This window comes from Garra rufa, chromosome 16 (genome assembly GCF_049309525.1).
Source record: "Garra rufa chromosome 16, GarRuf1.0, whole genome shotgun sequence".
NCBI classification, from domain to species: domain Eukaryota; kingdom Metazoa; phylum Chordata; class Actinopteri; order Cypriniformes; family Cyprinidae; genus Garra; species Garra rufa.
In genome coordinates this window covers 2864418-2874366 of record NC_133376.1, presented here as the reverse complement: position 1 = coordinate 2874366, position 9949 = coordinate 2864418, and positions in this window count along the sequence as shown.

The following is a 9949-nucleotide window of genomic DNA, read 5'->3' as shown; positions in this document are numbered from 1 at the left end:
GTTTATGCTGGCCCTTTGCTGGTTTAAGATGGTCCTTTGCTGGTTTATGCTGGCCCTTTGCTGGTTTATGCTGGTCCTTTGCTGGTTTTAGCTGGTTTATGCTGGCCCTTTGCTGGTTTATGGTGGTCCTTTGCTGGTTTTAGCTGGTTTATACTGGCCCTTTGCTGGTTTATGCTGGCCCTTTGCTGGTTTATGCTGGCCCTTTGCTGGTTTATGCTGGTCCGTTGCTGGTTTATGCTGGCCCTTTGCTGGTTTATGCTGGTTTAAGATGGCCCTTTGCTGGTTTATGCTGGCCCTTTGCTGGTTTTAGCTGGTTTATGATGGCCCTTTGCTGGTTTATGCTGGCCCTTTGCTGGTTTATGCTGGTCCTTTGCTGGTTTATGCTGGCCCTTTGCTGGTTTTAGCTGGTTTATGCTGGCCCTTTGCTGGTTTTAGCTGGTTTATGCTGGCCCTTTGCTGGTTTATGCTGGTCCTTTGCTGGTTTTAGCTGGTTTATGCTGGCCCTTTGCTGGTTTATGCTGGTCCTTTGCTGGTTTTAGCTGGTTTATGCTGGCCCTTTGCTGGTTTATGCTGGCCCTTTGCTGGTTTATGCTGGTCCTTTGCTGGTTTATGCTGGTCCTTTGCTGGTTTTAGCAGGTTTATGCTGGCTATTTGCTGGTTTATGCTGGTCCTTTGCTGGTTTATGCTGGCCCTTTGCTGGTTTAAGATGGCCCTTTGCTGGTTTATGCTGGTCCTTTGCTGGTTTATGCTGGCCCTTTGCTGGTTTATGCTGGTCCTTTGCTGGTTTTAGCTGGTTTATGCTGGCCCTTTGCTGGTTTATGGTGGTCCTTTGCTGGTTTTAGCTGGTTTATGCTGGCCCTTTGCTGGTTTATGCTGGCCCTTTGCTGGTTTATGCTGGCCCTTTGCTGGTTTATGCTGGCCCTTTGCTGGTTTATGCTGGTCCTTTGCTGGTTTATGCTGGCCCTTTGCTGGTTTATGCTGGTCATTTGCTGGTTTATGCTGGTTTATGCTGACCCTTTGCTGGTTTATGCTGGCCCTTTGCTGGTTTATGCTGGTCCTTTGCTGGTTTATGCTGGTTTAAGATGGCCCTTTGCTGGTTTATGCTAGCCCTTTGCTGGTTTTAGCTGGTTTATGCTGGCCCTCTGCTGGTTTATGCTGGTCCTTTGCTGGTTTATGCTGGTTTATGCTGGCCCTTTGCTGGTTTAAGATGGCCCTTTGCTGGTTTATGCTGGCCCTTTGCTGGTTTATGCTGGTCCTTTGCTGGTTTATGCTGGCCCTTTGCTGGTTTAAGATGGCCCTTTGCTGGTTTATGCTGGCCCTTTGCTGGTTTATGCTGGTCCTTTGCTGGTTTATGCTGGCCCTTTGCTGGTTTATGCTGGTCCTTTGCTAGTTTATGCTGGTTTATGCTGGCCCTTTGCTGGTTTAAGATGGCCCTTTGCTGGTTTAAGCTGGCCCTTTGCTGGTTTATGCTGGCCCTTTGCTGGTTTATGCTGGTCCTTTGCTGGTTTATGCTGGTTTATGCTGGCCCTTTGCTGGTTTAAGATGGCCCTTTGCTGGTTTATGCTGGTCCTTTGCTGGTTTATGCTGGTTTATGCTGGCCCTTTGCTGGTTTATGCTGGCCCTTTGCTGGTTTATGCTGGTCCTTTGCTGGTTTATGCTGGCCCTTTGCTGGTTTATGCTGGTCCTTTGCTAGTTTATGCTGGTCCTTTGCTGGTTTTAGCTGGTTTATGCTGGCCCTTTGCTGGTTTATGCTGGTCCTTTGCTGGTTTTAGCTGGTTTATGCTTGCCCTTAGCTGGTTTATGCTGGCCCTTTGCTGGTTTATGCTGGCCCTTTGCTGGTTTATGCTGGCCCTTTGCTGGTTTATGCTGGTCCTTTGCTGGTTTATGCTGGTCCTTTGCTGGTTTTAGCTGGTTTATGCTGGTCCTTTGCTGGTTTATGCTGGCCCTTTGCTGGTTTATGCTGGTCCTTTGCTGGTTTATGCTGGTCCTTTGCTGGTTTATGCTGGTCCTTTGCTGGTTTTAGCTGGTTTATGCTGGTCCTTTGCTGGTTTATGCTGGTCCTTTGCTGGTTTATGCTGGCCCTTTGCTGGTTTATGCTGGCCCTTTGCTGGTTTAAGATGGCCCTTTGCTGGTTTATGCTGGTTTATGCTGGCCCTTTGCTGGTTTAAGATGGCCCTTTGCTGGTTTATGCTGGCCCTTTGCTGGTTTATGCTGGTCCTTTGCTGGTTTATGCTGGCCCTTTGCTGGTTTATGCTGGTCCTTTGCTAGTTTATGCTGGTTTATGCTGGCCCTTTGCTGGTTTAAGATGGCCCTTTGCTGGTTTAAGCTGGCCCTTTGCTGGTTTAAGATGGCCCTTTGCTGGTTTATGCTGGCCCTTTGCTGGTTTATGCTGGTCCTTTGCTGGTTTATGCTGGCCCTTTGCTGGTTTATGCTGGTCCTTTGCTAGTTTATGCTGGTTTATGCTGGCCCTTTGCTGGTTTAAGATGTCCCTTTGCTGGTTTAAGCTGGCCCTTTGCTGGTTTATGCTGGCCCTTTGCTGGTTTATGCTGGTCCTTTGCTGGTTTATGCTGGTTTATGCTGGCCCTTTGCTGGTTTAAGATGGCCCTTTGCTGGTTTATGCTGGTCCTTTGCTGGTTTATGCTGGCCCTTTGCTGGTTTATGCTGGCCCTTTGCTGGTTTATGCTGGTCCTTTGCTGGTTTATGCTGGCCCTTTGCTGGTTTATGCTGGTCCTTTGCTAGTTTATGCTGGTCCTTTGCTGGTTTTAGCTGGTTTATGCTGGCCCTTTGCTGGTTTATGCTGGTCCTTTGCTGGTTTTAGCTGGTTTATGCTTGCCCTTAGCTGGTTTATGCTGGCCCTTTGCTGGTTTATGCTGGCCCTTTGCTGGTTTATGCTGGCCCTTTGCTGGTTTATGCTGGTCCTTTGCTGGTTTATGCTGGTCCTTTGCTGGTTTTAGCTGGTTTATGCTGGTCCTTTGCTGGTTTATGCTGGTCCTTTGCTGGTTTATGCTGGTCCTTTGCTGGTTTTAGCTGGTTTATGCTGGTCCTTTGCTGGTTTATGCTGGCCCTTTGCTGGTTTATGCTGGTCCTTTGCTGGTTTATGCTGGTCCTTTGCTGGTTTATGCTGGTCCTTTGCTGGTTTTAGCTGGTTTATGCTGGTCCTTTGCTGGTTTATGCTGGTCCTTTGCTGGTTTATGCTGGCCCTTTGCTGGTTTATGCTGGCCCTTTGCTGGTTTAAGATGGCCCTTTGCTGGTTTATGCTGGTTTATGCTGGCCCTTTGCTGGTTTAAGATGGCCCTTTGCTGGTTTATGCTGGCCCTTTGCTGGTTTATGCTGGTCCTTTGCTGGTTTATGCTGGCCCTTTGCTGGTTTATGCTGGTCCTTTGCTAGTTTATGCTGGTTTATGCTGGCCCTTTGCTGGTTTAAGATGGCCCTTTGCTGGTTTAAGCTGGCCCTTTGCTGGTTTAAGATGGCCCTTTGCTGGTTTATGCTGGCCCTTTGCTGGTTTATGCTGGTCCTTTGCTGGTTTATGCTGGCCCTTTGCTGGTTTATGCTGGTCCTTTGCTAGTTTATGCTGGTTTATGCTGGCCCTTTGCTGGTTTAAGATGTCCCTTTGCTGGTTTAAGCTGGCCCTTTGCTGGTTTATGCTGGCCCTTTGCTGGTTTATGCTGGTCCTTTGCTGGTTTATGCTGGTTTATGCTGGCCCTTTGCTGGTTTAAGATGGCCCTTTGCTGGTTTATGCTGGTCCTTTGCTGGTTTATGCTGGCCCTTTGCTGGTTTATGCTGGCCCTTTGCTGGTTTATGCTGGTCCTTTGCTGGTTTATGCTGGCCCTTTGCTGGTTTATGCTGGTCCTTTGCTAGTTTATGCTGGTCCTTTGCTGGTTTTAGCTGGTTTATGCTGGCCCTTTGCTGGTTTATGCTGGTCCTTTGCTGGTTTTAGCTGGTTTATGCTTGCCCTTAGCTGGTTTATGCTGGCCCTTTGCTGGTTTATGCTGGCCCTTTGCTGGTTTATGCTGGCCCTTTGCTGGTTTATGCTGGTCCTTTGCTGGTTTATGCTGGTCCTTTGCTGGTTTTAGCTGGTTTATGCTGGTCCTTTGCTGGTTTATGCTGGTCCTTTGCTGGTTTATGCTGGCCCTTTGCTGGTTTATGCTGGTCCTTTGCTGGTTTATGCTGGTCCTTTGCTGGTTTATGCTGGTCCTTTGCTGGTTTTAGCTGGTTTATGCTGGTCCTTTGCTGGTTTATGCTGGTCCTTTGCTGGTTTATGCTGGCCCTTTGCTGGTTTATGCTGGCCCTTTGCTGGTTAAAGATGGCCCTTTGCTGGTTTATGCTGGTTTATGCTGGCCCTTTGCTGGTTTAAGATGGCCCTTTGCTGGTTTATGCTGGCCCTTTGCTGGTTTATGCTGGTCCTTTGCTGGTTTATGCTGGCCCTTTGCTGGTTTATGCTGGTCCTTTGCTAGTTTATGCTGGTTTATGCTGGCCCTTTGCTGGTTTAAGATGGCCCTTTGCTGGTTTAAGCTGGCCCTTTGCTGGTTTATGCTGGTCCTTTGCTGGTTTATGCTGGTTTATGCTGGCCCTTTGCTGGTTTAAGATGGCCCTTTGCTGGTTTATGCTGGTCCTTTGCTGGTTTATGCTGGTTTATGCTGGCCCTTTGCTGGTTTATGCTGGCCCTTTGCTGGTTTATGCTGGTCCTTTGCTGGTTTATGCTGGCCCTTTGCTGGTTTATGCTGGTCCTTTGCTAGTTTATGCTGGTCCTTTGCTGGTTTTAGCTGGTTTATGCTGGCCCTTTGCTGGTTTATGCTGGTCCTTTGCTGGTTTTAGCTGGTTTATGCTTGCCCTTAGCTGGTTTATGCTGGCCCTTTGCTGGTTTATGCTGGCCCTTTGCTGGTTTATGCTGGCCCTTTTTTGGTTTATGCTGGCCCTTTGCTGGTTTATGCTGGTCCTTTGCTGGTTTATGCTGGTCCTTTGCTGGTTTTAGCTGGTTTATGCTGGTCCTTTGCTGGTTTATGCTGGTCCTTTGCTGGTTTATGCTGGCCCTTTTTTGGTTTATGCTGGTCCTTTGCTGGTTTATGCTGGCCCTGTGCTGGTTTTAGCTGGTTTACACTGGCCCTTTGCTGGTTTATGCTGGCCCTTTGCTGGTTTATGCTGGCCCTTTGCTGGTTTATGCTGGTCCTTTGCTGGTTTATGCTGGCCCTTTGCTGGTTTATGCTGGCCCTTTGCTGGTTTATGCTGGTCCTTTGCTGGTTTATGATGGCCCTTTGCTGGTTTTAGCTGGTTTATACTGGCCCTTTGCTGGTTTATGCTGGTCCTTCGCCGGTTTATGCTGGCCCTTTGCTGGTTTATGCTGGCTCTTTGCTGGTTTATGCTGGTCCTTTGCTCTGAAAAGGACCACCGAAACATACCTAACCAGCATATGCTGTTTTTTCAGCAGGGTTTCCCCCCATTTATTGATTAAAAGCTCTTCTGTCCCCATGTTTGAAAGAAATTGTAAGATGTTATTTTAGTTCTAGAATAAATGTGAACATGCATTAATTCATCTCACTCACTAAAAAACAGATACAGTATTCCTCAAAACTAACAAAAACATTGAAATTCATTGCAAACCTGCAATAATTAAATATGTTAAATAATACAAATATCCTTATGTATTTAATCCCATTTTATTAATCGATGTCTTTGCTGTCGACCTTCGATGATCCAATTCATGCATACTAATAAGCAAAAATTACTCAAGATAATCTAACATTTGTTTTCCTTTTTAATTGCTGAAGAGTTGACTTTTTATTTCTTCTGAGGTCTACTGTACAGACGTCAATTTACTTTTCTCTAAGCCTGAGGCTTTTGGTGTGAAAAGCAGGGGCGCCACTCGCAATTTTGGGCCCTATGACAAAATATGAGGTTGGGCCCCCCCTACCACACCAAAGCAGATCTCTGGGGGCCCCTAAAGGGCGTGGGAACTTAGAATTGTCCTAACTCTCCCCCCACACCCCCCTTAGCGGCGCCCCTGGTGAAAAGGCTTTTATATTTGCCAAAAATAGAACTTTTTATATTAAAAACAGACAAGCAAGCCTTGCCCAGATTTAAAAATTAATGCAAAAGTAAAGCATTACTTTCCATAAAAAGTAACTAAGTAATGTACAGTGCCTTGCAAAAGTATTCATACCCCTTCATTTTTTGCTAATTTTACAAATTTATTCAAAATAAAACACTGAAAGAAGTAGATTGCATAAGTATTCATACCCTTAACTCAGTACATAGTTGAAGCACCTTTACAGCCTCAAGTCTTTTTGGGTCTGATGTGACCATCTTTGCACATCTGCATTTGGCAATTATCTGCCATTCTTTGCCTCACCTTTTCACCTCTCCATCTCTGTCAGCTTGGATGGGGGCTGGCAGACATTTTCTAGAGTCCTAGTTGTTCCAATCATCTTCCATTATGGAGAATGCTTCTGTCAACCTTCAATGCAGCAGATTTGTTTCTGAACTCTTCCCTAGATCATTGCCTTAACACAAGTCTGTCACTGAGCTCTACAGGCAGTTATCTTGACCTCAGGACCTCTTATATGCATTTTCAGCTGTTAAACCTTTTCTGAGAGGTGTGTGCCTTTCTAAATCAGACTCATTCAAATGAATTTGCCACAGTTTAACTCCACTCCAAGTGTAGTAACATCTAGAAGCAATATGAATGCTCCTGAGCTACATTTCGAGTGTCCCAGAAAAGGGTATGAATACTTATGCAACGGGATCTTTTCAGTTTTTTTTATTTTTAATAAATTTGCACAAAAGTTAAAAACCTATTTTTTGCTTTGCCATTATGGAGTAGGGAGTGTAGATTGATGTGGGGAAAAAAGTAATTTAAAGTCGTTTAACATAAGGCAGCAACATAACAAAATGTGAAAAAAATGAAGGGGTATGAATAATTTCGCAAGGCACTGTAATTAGGGAGTAACTCAATATTCTAATGCATTACTTTGAAAAGTTTGAAAAGTAACTTTCCCCAATGCTGATTGATTAAAACTTCAAGATTTTAAATTTGGCCTGAAGACAGGGATGATATCTCATGTTTTTATAAAGGAGAAAGTCTACCTGCATGTAGGCTATAACATTCAAAAACAAGTCAGCTATTCTTTCCTTATCACTCAGAACAGGTGAACCAACATTTTCTCTTATCTTCTCATCTTTCTGCCTCATATTTCACTGACATCTGCTTCCTTCTCTATAGAATAACAGTAATTCCTATGGTAGTTCTCTGGTAGCAGCTCAAAATTATTGGAGTTTAATCTTCTTGTTTCTCTGGTTTCAAGGGATATTTGTTATTATTGTGAGTAAGAGATAAGAGAGTGTCTATGTTTCAAGGTTTTTAATGTCACATGATCTGAATATGATTAAATCAATGTATTTGAAAAGCAGTCAATGGTTAAAGATTTCTTTGTCCTACATGGACCTGTTGGAATAAAAGCTGCAGTGTTATTTTTTTATTTATTTTTTATTTTTTTCTTTGAGCCAAATCTCAAAATTGTCCTATGGTGTGACTGTCTCAAGTATGGTTCAGTAAATTACAACTTTTATAAATTAAAAAGAAAAGCATAAAAATGTTAATAAATACCTCTGGGATAATTATACAAGTCTCTGTTTTAGTAAATGGCAATAATTTTTTCATCCATATATTTCTGAAAGCATAGGAACTTGATACATTTTGTGTCTAAAAACCATGTCCTCTGGTGTGACTCCATATCCTGATTTTAAATCGGACAGTTCCAGAGAAAACTTCAATTAGTTGAAGGACCACATTCATTGTCGTGTTACTGAAGACCCCTGTGAAGCCCATGACATGTGCACTTGGTAGTGCTTTGTCTCAAAATTGTTCAATTATTTAACTTTTTTGGAACCACTACAAAAGTGTTACGTTTTGTTGTCCTTTGGTGTGACACCACTAAATTATATTTTTAAATTAAAAACTGTATGTTAAAATACATAATCATGGAAAGTTATGCAAATGTTTCTTGCTAACTGCTAATGACAGGTTAGCTTGGAATAGCAAGGTCATTAATTGACACAAAAAGTTGAAACGTCCTTTGGTGTGATAGTGTCCATCGGTATGATGCAGAAAACTTGTACTGTTATAAAATTGAATGAAAATAAGTATGAAATGTGATACTTTGTTTTTGAAACAGAAAGAATTGAGTGAGAGAAATTAGTGGAAGAGAGATAATATGGAAATATAGACAGAACATGAACAGGGATTCACCAGAAGGGAGAAGATCCTAAGAGAACAATCCAGAAAGTAAATAGAATCAAAATTATGCCTTAAAAAGAGTAGTAATATAGTTTTAATAAATACCGTTTCAATATCAATCATATTTAGCTGTGCCACACATTCAGCAGAGCTAGAAAAGTTTCAGTAACATACTGATTGACTAAGAGACTGAATTTTATTGATGAACATTATTTTGTTTTGTTTTAAAAACATGATGATATTGATTGTATTAAAAATAAACTTTATTTCTCCTTTGACATGTTCAGAATTAAATAGAAATACTTTAATAACTACATTTCTATTCTATAGTGTGACACAATGTCCAGTGGAATGACGTAATGTCTTATGGAGTGACATAATGTCCTATGGAGTGATGCAATGTCCTATGGAGTGACGTAATGTCCTATGGAGTGACACAATGTCCAGTGGAGTGATGCAATGTCCTATGGAGTGACATAATGTCCTATGGAGTGACACAATGTCCAGTGGAGTGACACAATGTCCTATGGAGTGACACAATGTCCTATGGAGTGACACAATGTCCAGTGGAGTGACACAATGTCCAGTGGAGTGACGCAATGTCCTATGGAGTGACGTAATGTCCTAGAGAGTGACGTAATGTCCAATGCAGTGGCGTAATGTCCAGTGGAGTGTCGTAATGTCCTATAGAGTGACGTAATGTCCAATGCAGTGGCGTAATGTCCAGAGGAGTGACGTAATCGCCTATGGAGTGACGTAATGTCCAGTGGAGTGACGTAATGTCCTATAGAGTGACGTAATGTCCAATGCAGTGACGTAATGTCCTATGGAGTGACGTAATGTCCTAGAGAGTGACGTAATGTCCAATGCAGTGGCGTAATGTCCGGTGGAGTGTCGTAATGTCCTATAGAGTGACGTAATGTCCAATGCAGTGGCGTAATGTCCAGTGGAGTGACGTAATGTCCAATGCAGTGGCATAATGTCCAGTGGAGTGATGTAATCGCCTATGGAGTGACGTAATGTCCAATGCAGTGGCGTAATGTCCAGTGGAGTGACGTAATGTCCTATAGAGTGACATAATGTCCAATGCAGTGGCGTAATGTCCAGTGGAGTGATGTAATCGCCTATGGAGTGACGTAATGTCCAGTGGAGTGACGTAATGTCTAATGCAGTGGCATAATGTCCAGTGGAATGACGTAATCGCCTATGGAGCGACGTAATGTCCAGTGGAGTGACGTAATGTCAAATGCAGTGGCATAATGTCCAGTGGAGTGACATAATCGCCTATGGAGTTACATAATGTCCGGTGGAGTGACGTAATGTCCAGTGGAGTGATGTAATCGCCTATGGAGTGACGTAATGTCCAGTGGAGTGATGTAATGTCCAATGCAGTGACGTAATGTCCTATGGAGTGACGTAATGTCCTATGAAGTGACGTAATGTCCAATGCAGTGACATAATGTCCTATGGAGTGACGTAATGTCCAGTGGAGTGATGCAATGTCCTGTGGAGTGAAGCAATGTCACATGGAGTGACATTATCTCCTATGGAGTGACGTAATGTCCAATGGTGTGCCGTAATGTCCTATGAAGTGCCGTAATGTCCAATGCAGTGGCGTAATGTCCAGTGGTGTGACGTAATCTCCTATGGAGTGACGTAATGTCCAATGCAGTGATGTAATGTCCTATGGAGTGACGTAATGTCCAGTGGAGTGACGTA